General features: G+C 42.8%; 1 protein-coding gene across 4 annotated transcripts in view; it reads left to right on the forward strand.

The window, feature by feature from the left end:
• The window catches only part of TBC1D24 (TBC1 domain family member 24), a 556,519-nt gene that overhangs the window by 197,295 nt on the left and 345,540 nt on the right, over nucleotides 1-13,684 (forward strand). Inside the window, exon 3 of one of the 4 annotated variants that reach the window (XM_069210509.1) lies at nucleotides 6,279-6,318. The exons of the other annotated variants lie outside the window; for them this stretch is intronic. The gene's annotated coding sequence lies outside the window, so the exon portion shown is untranslated. The remainder of the gene's footprint in view (nucleotides 1-6,278; nucleotides 6,319-13,684) is intronic. 4 annotated transcript variants of the gene reach the window in all.

Consider the following 13,684-nt stretch of genomic DNA (forward strand, 5'->3'; position numbering starts at 1 on the left):
CAAAAAGGGGAGCGGTTGAGACATCATAGGAGTAGCCATTATGAGCTCACTATACAGCACAAAATGAATTAAGGGTAACAATACCTAAAACAAATGATACAGGCAAGATGTGGAACAGGATAATAGTAGAAACAAAATATTAGAATTCTAATATACATAAATATATTCACTTCCAGCTTGGAGGTAGAACAACTAAGTACCTGAAGTTAAACTCTGAATGAGCATCAGAAAATAGAAATGTTAATGTTCAAAACACCTCCTGGATACAATTTCACATAAAGGTGAAAATTCTATTATAAAATCACACACAGGACGTGAACAAGATGCAGTCCGCAGTCTAGTGCTCCAAAGGAAGTGCACTACGCGAAACACAGGAAAAAACTGCAGGCTCCTGAAATTCAGTCTGCGGTCTAGTGCTCCCCAGGAAGTGCGCGATACGAAACACAGGAAGAAGCTGTTGGCTCCTCGCGAAGCCTACACGCACGCGCACACGCCTCCCTTTTCCAGGAAGAGGAGACGCGTCGCTATGGCGGCATGTGCAGCCCCTCGCACTCCTCGCGCACTGGGAGAAGCTGTTGGCCGTCGCTATGGCTGCATGTGCGTGCTCCTCTCACTCCGAAAGAAAAAGGAGCCGTTAACGAGCTCGCGCACCAGGAAACAAAAATACAGGGATCTCAAGAAAGAAAACTTTAGTAAAAATAGATCCCTAATTAAAATGTAGCCAGTGCCAAACAAGAAGATAGCGCAGTACTTCTCCAGCGTAGGCCTCCAGGGATTCCGGTCTGCTGATACACCACAGCAGCAGGGGTGCTGCCACTAATCTACATCTGCCGTCGGTGAAGAATAATATTATGAGATGGAGAATCAGCGCAACTAGGACCTCACCACTGCGATTCCCATCAAAGTTTCCAAGCTGGGAACCTCCAATCAGCCGACCTCGACCAGAGCCGATGTCAACAGGTAAGAAATCCGTGGGTTCTGGGCTGGTGGTGACGCCCTCGTCGCCAGTGTTAAGCTCATGCATGTAGTTTTGTAGATGAGCTTTATTAGATACCACCAACTCACAGCAAGCATAAACACGTCTTCACTTCTCCACAACTGTCAGCTTCTCTGCCAAGATCCAGTGACATCATCTGGAACTTGGATAACCTGTAAATTCTAGACAGTGCCCAACATTACAGGTATCCACAACAAATTGTTTGTAGCCGTCCAAAAACCTCATGCAGGGAATCCAATATCCAAACAAGGCATTGCCAGAGAGATAGTGAAATGTATTCAAACCTGCTATGTGAAAGCAAAGAGAGACCTGCCTATTACCCCAAAGGCACACTCCACTAGAAAGAAAGGCGCCACAATGGTCTTTCTAGGAAATATCCCTATGACAGAAATCTGTAAGGCAGCCACATGGTCTACGCCTCATACATTCACAAATCATTACTGTGTAGATGTGTTAACAACACAACAAGCCACAGTGGGGCAGGCAGTATTACGAACATTATTTCAAACAACTTCAACTCCTACAGGCTAAACCACCGCTTTTGGGGAGATAACTGCTTACTAGTCTATGCACAGCATGTGTATCTGCAGCTACACATGCCATCAAACGGAAAATGTCACTTACCCAATGTACATCTGTTCGTGGCATGAGACCCTGCAGATTCACATGCGCCCTCCCGCCTCCCCGTGAGCCTGTAGCCGTTAGAAGTTGATGAAAATTGTATATTATATGTTTATAAAACCTGTACATTTGTAAATATCTATCACTTTTAGACACATTATGTACATACATACTTACTCCATTGCATGGGCACCTTTACTATATACACATCTCCTACCTCACCCTCTGCGGGGAAAAACAATCTAAGATGGAGTCGACGCCCATGCGCAATGGAGCCGAAAGGGGAGGAGTCCCTCGGTCTTGTGACTCAAAGACTTCTTCGAAGAAAAACAACTTGTAACACTCCGAGCCCAACACTAGATTGCAGGATAATGCACAGCATGTGAATCTGCAGCGTCTCATGCCACGAACAGATGTACACTGGGTAAGTGACATTTCCCATATAAATACATACATAATTTCAAATGACGAGCTGCTAAGTAAGAGTTGCATGCATTGTAGCTTTGCACTGGTCTAGTGCACGTCTTTTGGTTTGATTATTTATGTGCCAGGAAGCAGACAGTCTTAATGTTGTAGGTCTATAAAACTGGTTGAACTAAATCTATTGCCGGGGTGAAATTGTTTGCTGTTAGCAGTTTGTGAATTTTCTAAACATAAAGCGTTGTGGCACTTTATTTCGATGAATTTGCTGAGAAAAAGAAATGTTAAGATTAATGGAAACTTTTTTATAATAACGTATATATCTTCTTAGATTCTGCTCCATATAAAATGCCTACCCTTGGGGCAAACACTGAGGCTGCCGCAAAATATTCTAGTTGTAGGTGTGATCTATTTCTTGGCCGCGCTCTGGAACATTGATTGACACGACAGTTGTGAATGCTGCCACCACCTGCCCTCTCTGGGCGGTGTATCTGTCCTCACCCTTATGAACCCCATTATTCACCTAACCCTGGATTGGAGGTAGAAAGTAAGGCTTGGAGGAACTGAAGACCTGTGCGTAAAATACTCCCACCATCTCGATATTTATTGTGTCCTGGAAATGTTCTTTACAAAACTCCTTCTTCTGCATTGTACCTTCCTGCTGTCAGGCCTGCGGTGATAGTTTGCCAGTCTTACGGCTGCGTCATGTTATGTTGTGAGCAATTGAAATTTCACCTATTGTGAAATTGTAACATTTGGCATTGGGTTGTTCTTTTATGCTTCTTTCACGTATGAATGCTGCTTGCATGGCTTAGAAGTGAACTACTTCATGTGCAAAATTCGCAAACTCCAGTAACTCTGTGGTGCCTACTGAGTGCAAACCTATAACAAGGCAAACCTCAAGTAACTCTTGGGGGCTTGTATGGTGCAGACTTAGCTGGGAAGCAAAGGGGCACTGAAGCATCATGTACAATTCATCGACTACTTTCGCTATCAGAATTCGGGAAAATGAATTTTATTATATGTTTAGCCAGGTAGATTCATTGGCCTTCGCCTTAACATTCGCATGCAACCTCACACGTCAGATCGAATACTGGGGCATTTTTTTTTGTGTTCCGCATTTTAATTACAGTCATCTAGACTGTTTATATAGTGCCATTGCCAACACCTAATTTGTTTTTTTTTTTCCCTTAGAAAGCAACATTTTGTTTTAGAAAGCAAAATATCGCGTGAGAGTAAAAGCTAACAGTGTCATTTCAGTTTATAATTTACGAATGTCTTCCTTATATAGAGTGAAACAATTCTCTGATGCTTAATGAATTCTTTTAATCGAGTTGCACGCATGTATTTACGATTAAACATGAAGGAGCACAGGAATGCTGTACCCGTTCTTAATCAGCGAAGTTTGAACCAGTGTGAGACACAAGTCAGCGTTACTAAATGACTTCCATCTCCATTCTCTTTAATTTCGACACAAAACCACCTTTCTTTGTAAAACGCAACTGGCTGAGAGTTCATGTTTGGTTCTTTGATAATAGCAGTAGTAGTATAATACTGGCGCTGTTAAAATGTATGGGCTTCGTTACATCTTAAAAACAAAAACAAAAAAAACTCATACAAGTAGCATGTTGGTTACAAGAGAGCAAGGGGCTAAGATGCGTGTTATGCTGAAAGGTTAGTTCAGGCAAAAGTTGTCGATATTAAGAAATGTATGTTTATCGGTATGAATGTAACAAGCCGTTGTGTTGGTGTTGATTGTGGAGAATATTTTGAGTAAAATGTGTGAATGGCGACTGTGAACTCTGACTCGAAACTGAACTGTAAATGTGAATTGTGTAATGAAAGACTTTTTCCTCTGTGGATATTACTTTTATGCAATCGGAGACGCAGTACAGTATTTGTTTTTATATGAACTTCTGATATTCAGAGGGTTATAAGTACATCCATCTCAGTGTGCGATCGCGTCCGTTCTTGCCTGAGAGCCACTTCGACTAAAGATCTTGTTGATGCGATGTGCACTGGACCGAAACGGTGAACAAGCGGTGAACCTGCGGCATCTGGCTGTTAAACTTCATCTTGCGCTCCTTTATGGCAGTGGAAGCTCTCAGCATTCCCTTAGAATTCAAATGGTCAAAAGCACATTCAGAATAAACATCTTGGACACGGTTCGCTGCTCACTAGAAGGGCAAGGGAACTGTGTCGCTGTAAGGAATACAAACCAGACTTTTTGGTACTAGGGTGGTTCAACATACGTGCGTTTCACCCAGATACTAATGCAGTAAATGAACTACAGCAGGACAAAGTGAAACAAGCATTTGCAATGCCATGGGTCTCGCGTTTTCTCCAGTTAGAACTATTTGCGTTGTAAACTCCTAACCGGACTTTTCTTGCCACATAAACAGAAAATGAAAAGTAATACAATTTCACTTAAGAGAGCCGATTTAAAGTGCCATGCCATGAGCGTGAAGGTGACTAATCAGAACAAGAAGACTGGTCCGGTTTCGCCTTTGCATAGTAATAAAAAAAAAAAAAAAAAGAGCGCGATCACGCCGTGTAAAACCTTGAATTCAACTAGGAGTGCATGGATAAACAAGAGAATTAAACTGGTAGTTATGAAAAGTGCTCAATTACTGCCCAGCGAGATCACGCTGCCTACGAAATAAAGAGGAAAAAGTAGTCCAGAAACCATCCGGGAAACTTGGAGCCTTATATGTTTTCATTAGTTGCCCTGTGCGCTTGAGAAGGGCTAAACACCGGAAAAGGCATGAGGTAGGCATGCCTTTCACTAATGAAATCAAGCCAATTTTAAAAGGCAAGCCCACAAGCCAACGAAGGGGTGTGCATGGTTAAAAGCCCACAGAGAGATTACAAAAGGGACAGAGCTTGTGCGCTCAACCCTAAAAAATCAGCACAATACCTGAACAATAATTCGGGCTTCTGAAAGTGACAAATTTTCTCTGACATTCTAATTAAATCACTGGTGTGTGTGTGTGTGTGTGTGTGTGTGTGTGTGTATGTATATAAAACTCTGTTATGTATACCACTACATTGGATAATAGTAGCACCGCTTAGAGCACACAGAATTGACAAAAGTAAGTATGAAATACTATATCAAAAACGTTATTAATGTAATTACTGCATGTCTATTCTGAAATTACCACCAAGGATCCTATCACGGCCGTAGAAAACCAGTCAAAGATTCATGCACCCCTAGTTGGAATTTATTAATGACCCTGCCCTATCTCGAGATGTGTATATTTTTATATAATTTCAAAGGATTACTCCGCACTGGTGTCAAAGCTATTTGAATTCCAAGGATGTGACAACTCCATGCCTCCTTCGCAAGTTTTCTTTATTTAAGTCAACAGATGTGGCACACCTTCAGAAAGGACTGCTTTAGTTCTTTCTCCCATTCAGTTCATTGTTCCTCATTTAGATTCGAGTTTGGTGTGAAAAGTTTGTCAAGGCGTCTCCATTTTCGCCTGTGTAGAATTTACTTGATGTTAAATTGTGCTTTTTTTGTGTCATTAAGGCCATCTTTGTTTTCCCATGTTTCACAGTGTTTTGCCCAGATCGACTATTGCTTTGACCCTGCCCTCATTTCCTACCTAAAGTTCTGTCGGTCTTTCACATGGGCCAGTCTTTTACTCCTGTTAGTCCTACACAATTCCTCACCCTCTCCTCCTGTCCCCACCGAAGAGGAGGAGCAGCTAGAGGGGCTGGATTCCTGAAATGAGGTATCTTACAATATCATGCCTACGTGATAGATCCGAGTGATGATCAACTCTTTATGTTTTGTAGAATTTGCTGGAGTCAAGAAAGGGCAATGTGGTAACTACGCAGACAATCTCATGTCGAGTTACAATGTATATTAAGACCTGCTTTCCATGGCCAAGGAAAGCCCTCTGGTTGGCATTTGTGCCCTCTCCCTGAGGGGCATTAGCAGATGGTGCTGCCCTCACCAAAGGCATCTCATTGACTTATAATTTGCAAGGTGGCCATGTGGTCATCCTTGCATGGTTGTGTTAAAATTATTGCTTACACCCCAGACTCGCAGTGACCGATGTAGTGTCCATGGTTTATTGGCAGTGCTCAATCCCACCTTCCTGAGAATATTACTTTTGTATTCATTTGCACAGTGAGGATTGTATTGGAAGAATTATCCATCGTAGAAAATGTTGCTTGCCTTAAGTAATAATACTTGAAGTAAATACTATACCTTCCTTTTTATTCCTCACAGTACTCCGTCCCTCCTTCCATTTGAATTAGTACCGTTTTTGGTAAGCTGCATGCAACATAATGTCTACTCATTTTCTCTCTGCATGCCTCAATCGAATGTAGAAAAAGTAGCAGCATGTTAACACTAGCCTACAAGACGGTGCCTTATACGTGTTTCTGTCTTTAAGTCCTGGCTGGGTGAAGCTTCAGAATTTGAGGTAAGCTATAATATTTACCAGAAATATAGTTACTGAAGGTAACGTTTTCCACAACAGTGCAAGGAGAGGTGGCAAGTATAAGCAACATTGAATATATGGACCATGGCATTCTGTCTTTTGGGGCTACGGTCGTATAAATGGTTTCTGGGGTTTATCCAATGAATTTCTGTCATGGGTAGTCTGGACTCCTTTGTGGTGTGCTTGTGGGAAGACTAGAACAGGAGATTTTACATCCCTTATGCATGAGCAAATCTTAGAAGGTTTATGAGATAAAAGGCATCATGTAACCTGGGTTATCACTGTACCTGTCTAATTTTAGACCTCATGTAACACAGATGCTTGTTGTTTTGATAAGATAGAACATTTGATGTTCGAGTTATACTTGGAAATCCTCCATGTAAGAGTATCCCTGCCTCCCATTGCCTCCTGGTTGTGGAATCAGCACTATGAAATATAGAGGAGGGAGGGGAACTTAAACCGAGCCTCTATGTTGCTGAGTTTGGATGGTTTACCTAAGGTGAAAATATAAAGAATGGAAAGTATGTATTTTTCCTTCGGGCCTAACTCACCTGTACAACATAGAGGTGGACGAGCCACTGAAAGCTTGAGCCAGACTTGAGCCTGAAGCCTGATTCTGGCTCAGCTGGAGGTTCTGTTAGAATCGGAAGCCCACTCTGAGCTGAGGTTCTGCTTCCTCTACACAGGATGTGGCGTTACGGCCAGACTGCCAATTATGGAAGCAGGTTCGATTCTCAGCGTTGGCTCAATATCCTGTGATTCTGGTCAAATCACTTAATCTCTTTGTGCCTATTAAAAATGAATGTGACACGAATAATGTAACTGTGCTTATGTAAAGCGTTTCATTTCCTTCGGGTTGACTTTGTAGATTTTCCTGCAGTTTTTATATATCACTGAGTGGTAAGAATAAAGCCTTTACCTAAGGAAGTGCAAATGTATAAGTGTTTAGTGGCTGATTTGTACAAAGTGAAACCAGAAACCCTGGATACTTCACAGCTTCCCCTTGCGATCTTTTGGTGAAATAAAATATTTGCCTTACTCCCTCTTCTTCATCACTTTTAACAGGTATTTCTCAGTGCAGTGCTAAAATGTGATTTATTAATGTCAGCTTTCACATGTTAAAAGAAATACACGTTTTTTGTATTTTGAAGCGACTGCACAATATCTTGTGTATTTGTTGTATGTTTTACATGGCAAACATGTTCAGGCCTGGCTTGTGCACAGGTTCTAAGAACCGAGCCAGACCCTTAGTTCGCTCTGGCTTGACTCTCCCTTTTAATTTGCTTGCTCGCCATTCCGATTGCTCTCTTGCACTTTTTCCACTCAATTGTTTTCTTATGGCTGAACTATGGGTTCTCCATCAGGAGCTCTTTATTCTTAAATAAATGTATCTCCACCCATGTTCCTTATTCCAGAACAAAGAAAAATACTCTAAATAAAGCATCAGTAGTGCTTATTTAGAAGCAATGTTTTCTTCGTTTTTTGGTCTTTTAATAACGCTGCATTAAAAAAAAAAAAAAGAAAATCCTTGAAACCTGAAAACATTTTTTTTTTTTTTTTAAATCTAAGCAGTAGTATTTTTTTTTAAAGTAAATAAAGCTGACAATGTATTGCATACATGACAACTACCCAGGTGTAACTGTTCATTCACAAGGTAAGCATTATAGCTGCTACATTCAATTAATTGTGCAAAACTATGCAAGTATGCATCTCTCGTCTTTAGATACTGAGAATTTACCAACAGAAAGCGAGATGTAAGTCTGACAATCACCAACAGACCATACAAGGTTACACTACATGTCCTTCTTTACAAATGCAATACCTATGTAGGGTGAATTTAAATTCGGCAAGGTCACAAGTGTAGCCCTTCAATTCCTCATTACTCCGGAGATGAACATTCCGTTGGTTCTGAATAACAAGTACAAACAAGCATTTTCAATGCAACGCGTCTTGCATTTGCTCGACTTAGAGCTATTAGTGTTGTAAACTCCTAACCGGTCTTTTCTTGGCACACAATGAAAAGAAAAAAAAATGCAGCACGATCGCACTATGTAAATTGCAGCGTGATTGTGCTGAAATTGATAACGGAAAAACCGAGCGTGATCACGCTATGTAAACCCCAGCGCGATCGTGCTGCGTGGAAAATAAACAGATAAAGTAGTCCGGAAACCATGCTGAAAACATTGAGCCTCGTATGTTTTCAGTAGTTTACCGGTGCTGTGAAGGTGGGGTAAACACTGGAAAAAGCATGAGGTATGCATGCCTTGAAAGCAAGCGAATTTTAAAAGTCAATCCCTCTAACCAATGAAAGTGGCTGACATGACATGGGGTGGAAGCCCAAAGAGAGATTACAACAGGGGACGGAGCGCTTTGTGTTCGCCCCTAAAAAGCAAGTGCATGTAAAACTGCTTTTAGGATGGTTTCCAGGGGTAGTAAATGGCATGCTCCATTTGAGCCTTGGTATTTAGAAAAGCATGGCTTTAGTATAGGATCCATTTGTGAAGCAAGTAAGAAAGTTTAACTCCTAAAAATGAAATGCCCACCACAAGTGACCCTCCATTCCCAAATCTGGTCTTCAAGGAAGGGATGTCTGTCTCTTGGAGGCAAACATAATGAGATATAGCACCCAGAAGACGCAGAACCTTCTCGAAAATATGATAAGTCAAATGTAAAGATAATGCTGTGAAATGGCAATAGAGTCCTGTACCGTATATCACTGAATGGTCTTACTTAGCCTTCTATGTTTTCAGCTTAGACAGAGTGTGGGTGTCCTCACAGCGTCAGGCAAAGGAAAAAATGCCACCCTTAACCGTGGCACTTTACAAGCTAGCCAGATATAACAGATTAAGTTTGCCATCAACGGCACCTCCAGGTATGTGAGAGGGTCCACCCTTACAGGGCAACGTATAGCGCACATTTTACTTTCATATTTGAATGGTCCCAACAACAAGGTAATCTGACGGACATCATCAGGGTCCGTCAAGACACTGCATCTGTTCTGCTTTGGTAGTTACTAGTGGAACACCAGATGCAAAGGAGGCTGTTTTGCCCACCACCAGTAGTGTCCATAGTGATGACTAATGCCACCACCTTGAGTGGGGTGCTCAGTTGGAGGAACTGGAGATCCAGAAGCCTTTGATCACCGGAAGAGCAAGGTTAGCATATCAACTTGCTTGGCTGCAGGCACATCTTTGCCCTGCGTGGTTTCCCTCAAGTGGACCTCTTTGTCCCTTGTGAGAATATGCACTGCCAACAATTCAGTGCCCTTCAGTTTCTGCCACAGGGAGTCTTCCGGGTTACATTTCAATTGATATGAAATTTTCTGCTTCACTGTGCTTTTTCCCACCATATACTTATCCCTCGATTGTTGAGGAATGTGTGCCAAGACTGCACCCACATGGCGATTCTCAGATAAACATGACAAGAGAATCAGGATTTCATTAAAGACAGAGTCTAACATTATGCATTAACCTTTTAATTGCCATAGACTGCAGAACCTTCAAAGTCTTACATAACAAATACCAATTCCAGAATTAGAATTAGAATCTTACCAATCTATTAGAGCAACAGAACCCTCTTCCTCTATTAATTACCAAGCTCAGTAGAACTTGTCCTTTTTCTGAAACTCAGAATCTTCTTTCTTCTTTCCCTAATGAAAGTTTCTAAAAAACAAAATTAGATTTACTCCCTTGTGCAAGAGAAAAAAAAAAAAAATCGAATAAAATGTTATTTCAAACTCAATATAATTATTCTTAACACAATAAAATGTAACAAAAAATCTGGAAGGGGGGTGGGGTAATGTTGGCCTCAGTGTCTTTAATGAAATCCTGAGCATGAATCGTGCTGTTTTATTACCAGACCGGAGGCTACCATTGTGCCTGTTGAAAGCAAGAAACTTACTACCTCTAGCCCAGGTATCTCCAAGGGATCCAAACCCCTTTCCACGCACTGACAAACCCACACGTTCCAAATTACTCTGTATCTGCATCTTGTTCCTGGTTCCTAAGACTCCTGGGGTAATACAGTAGTCCCTTGCAAAAGTCCCTCGAATGCTCTAAATCTGACACTTTTCAAACAAGAATGTCCAAATTCTTGCTCACTATCAAAGGATACTCTTCTCCTACTTCGTTTGTTAACAAACCCTCATCTGCCAGAATCAAAAACGGTATTTCGCACGCTAATTCCTTTACTATTGGGAACCATGCTTGTGACACCCAAAAATAAGTTATCAATTCTAACGGACATCTCTCCTTCCTCACTTTCAAAAGCACTCCCTGTGTCATTGCAAATGGTGGAAATGCAAATCCCGTGCCCTCTGACCATTTTTTATGAAACTCCTCTATCACTGCTGCATTCTGGTCTGGCATCCAGCTGTAATACACTGGAATTTGAAAAGTCAACCTGGTCACACACATCTGCCTCCAGTGAACCACAGATCTGATAAATTCTCTCAAAATAAGTTATATGAAGGATTTAGGAGATTGGAAGCTGGGTCTGTCTTGACCAATACCAATCAGCCACTGAATTATTTTCTCCTGGCAGATATTCTGCCCTAAGACTATGTTGTGCTTCAGACAAAAAAACACAGCTGTTACTATGTCTGACAGATTCCGTGATCTGCTTCCTCCCTTGCTGATTTATGTAAACCACTGCCGATATGTTGACGATTTTCACCAGAACTGAATGACCCCTTAAAATACTCCTGAAACTTCTCAAGGCATGCTGTCAACTCCAAACAGTATATATATGCTGAGCCCTCTCAATGCTAGACCAAAGTCCTCCTTTCTTCTGTGTCCCTATCCAAGCTCCCCAACCAGAAAGGCTGGCATCTGTCTCCAAGATGGAATCCGAACACACCTAAGTATTGCCTTCCTGTTACAAGCTTCTAGATTGTGCATCCACCACTCCCCATATTCAACTTTACCAAGTCACCATACCATAACCCTTTTCTCATGCCTCTGCTATCTCTCTCTGCAAGGCCCAATAATGCAAGTGTCCTGGAAAAACAGCTTGGATTGATGATGAAAACAAGCCTACTATCCTTGCCAGGTCTCTGAAAGTGATACATTCTTTCTTTAACACTTGCACCACTTCCTTCTTTATCATTTTTTTTCTTGTAGTGGTATCTTCATTTCCACTGTATCTTTTTGGAATGCCAAAAGCTCCATACTCTGAAACTGTTTCACGGTGAACTTCTCCTTTATTACAAAACCCACTGTAGGAGGCTGGCCTGGTTTGTAGTGGGTACCTTGGGTACTTACACCAGGTCCAGTTATCCCTTATTAGTGAAATGTAGTAGTGTTCTAGCAGCTTAGGCTGATAGAGGTAGCGATAGCAGAGCAGCTTAGGCTGAACTAGGAGACATGCAAAGCTCCTGCAGTACCACTTATAGTTACACAGTACTTATACACAAGTAAAGACAATACTCAGTGTTATCAAAAATAAAGGTCATTTATTTGGGTGACACAAGGCCAAAAATATCTTAGAGGCAATACTCTACACTAGACACCAAAATAAAGTAAGTAATTAGACATAGGATAGTGCAAACAATAGGAAATGCTATAGAATACAATGGGAGAAAATAGGTCTAGGGGCAACACAAACCATATACTAAGAAAGTGGAATGCGTATCATGAATTCCCCCCTAGACAAGTGTAGTGTGTAGAGAATCACTGGGAGAGTAAGAATACAGTAAAGGTAAGTAAACTACCCCACCCAGAAACGCAGGAGTAAAGTACTGCAAGTTTCCTTAGGACACACTATATGTCATGATTAGAGTTATTGCAAGACTGCAAACAACAAATGGTGGATTCCTGGATCTGAAGACCTGCAAGGAAGGAGACCAAGTCCAGAAGTCAGAAGAAGTTCCAGGAAGGACAGGAGCCCCTGCCAACCCAGAAGAGGGTGCAAAAGAAGAGTCCCCGGTTGGACGAGGACTGCAGAAATGCACCCAAGGAAGTTGTCAGCGGGTTCCTGCGTGATGCACTGGATGTCCCACGGAGAGAAGTTGGATGCAGGTGAGTTTTGGAGCTGGATTACTCCAACAAGCCTTGGTTCGGGCAAAGTCGCATTTTGCATCAAAATGGCGCTATCTGGACCCAGGAGGGACCTGGTGGCCTCAACCCTGTGTGAGGAGGAAGAGGGGGCTCTCAGCACATCCGAGAACCCTCAGAACGCCAGATAGCACCCATGGCAGTCCCAGGACACGGGGACAAAGGAGGTGCAAAATGCGATTGGTGCAGCACTACAAAGGAAGGTCCACACCGCCGGAGGATAACTCAGCGATATGAGCGTCGCAGGATAGTGCTGGGGACCTGGGCCAGGTGGTGCACGAAGGAATTTGGCAAAGAGTGCACAGAGGCCACAGGAGGTAAAGAAGATACGGTGCTCAGGGGTACTGTTATTCTCGGGGAAGGCAAGGTCTTACCTTCAAATTGGGACAGCAGGACCTCAGGACAGTCTGTGTCGATGGGGTCCACCCTCTGTGTTCCAAGGAGCATGCGCGTTGCCAGGAGAGGAGTCTAAGAGAAACGGGCATCGACTTAGAAGGTGCCTGCATGAGCAGGGAAGTGACTCTGTCACCCCACGGGAGATTTCTTTGGTCCTTCTGGTGCAGAGTGAAGACAGGGAGTCCCCAGAGCGTGCACACCATTGAAACTGTTGCAGTTGCTGGCTGGAGCTGAAGTTGCAGAGGAAAAGAATCCCTTCTGGATACTTTGTTGGAGTTACTGCGGTTCCTGGAGCAGTCTGAGGTTGATCTGAGGTCAGAGGATGAAGTAGTAGTTGCAGAGGATTTCTGCTGGAAACTTGCAAGTAGAATCTGGAGAGAAACCCACAAGAGAGACCCTAAATAGCTCTGAGAGCGGGATTGGCTACCTTATCAGGTATGGATCTAACAGGAGTGGTCTCTGATGTCACCTGCTGGCACTGGCCACTCAAAGGCCTCCAGGGTGTCCCCACTTCTTGGAAAACGAGATGGCTGAAGTCTGGGTCACACTGGAGGAGCTCTGGGCACCACCCCTGGGGTGGTGATGGACAGGGGAGTGGTCACTCCCCTTTCCTTTGTCCTGTTTCGTGCCAGAGCAGGGACTAGGGGGCCCTGAACCGGTGTAGACTGGGTTATGCAAGGAGGGCACCATCTGTGCCCTTCAAAGCATTTCCAGAGGCTGGGGGAGGCTACCCCTCCCCAGCC

Source organism: Pleurodeles waltl, chromosome 10 (genome assembly GCF_031143425.1).
Source record: "Pleurodeles waltl isolate 20211129_DDA chromosome 10, aPleWal1.hap1.20221129, whole genome shotgun sequence".
NCBI lineage: Eukaryota > Metazoa > Chordata > Amphibia > Caudata > Salamandridae > Pleurodeles > Pleurodeles waltl.